Source organism: Seriola lalandi, unplaced genomic scaffold (assembly GCF_002814215.2).
Source record: "Seriola lalandi dorsalis isolate HSWRI2012SDOR001 ecotype SW California unplaced genomic scaffold, Sedor1 jcf7180001988693, whole genome shotgun sequence".
NCBI lineage: Eukaryota > Metazoa > Chordata > Actinopteri > Carangiformes > Carangidae > Seriola > Seriola lalandi.
In genome coordinates this window covers 1-523 of record NW_019459359.1, presented here as the reverse complement: position 1 = coordinate 523, position 523 = coordinate 1, and the positions used below count along the sequence as shown (strand labels likewise).

The 523-nt window shown below is 45.3% G+C and overlaps 1 long non-coding RNA gene across 1 annotated transcript; it reads right to left on the bottom strand.

Moving 5' to 3' along the window:
* On the bottom strand, window positions 1–523 carry LOC111660343 (uncharacterized). Its single transcript, XR_002761146.2, has 3 exons — window positions 492–523; window positions 203–399; window positions 1–104 (listed from the first exon to the last, which is right to left on the bottom strand). It is a non-coding gene; the product is annotated as an uncharacterized LOC111660343 (long non-coding RNA).

The following is a 523-nucleotide window of genomic DNA, read 5'->3' as shown; positions in this document are numbered from 1 at the left end:
CACTGGATCCATGAAACCTGCAGATGTTGGGTCTCACCTGAACCCTTCCAGATAGGATGCAGTTTGGAAGCTCGTCGTTCAGTGTGGGATGTTGGCTGAACAACCTGAGGTTGAAAATCAGATTAATAACTAACACTGCAAGTATTTCAGTCATACAAGACTTTATAGTACACAGGCTACAGTATATCTGTCTCTGTAGTACCTGTGTTTTGGCTTCAAGTTGTACAGACTGTGATTAAATCTCTGATTGACTCGTCTCTCTGCCACACTGCACGGTAATCCAAAGGGAAGGACTTTACGCAGGAAAAGCACCACCCTGTTGTAGATCATATCGCGAGGAAGACCATTGTCTGAAACCCTGTTTTGGATCCAGGCTCCCCTCCGAGTGCTCAGATATGACTGAGATATTAGAAACAGCAAGGAAATCATTATGCCAGCTCTTGATTAAGGTGAGCAAAGTCTTATCGTGTGAGGATCCATAACTGCTCGACCTGTTTGGTGACTCTGCTCAGCTCCACAGCGA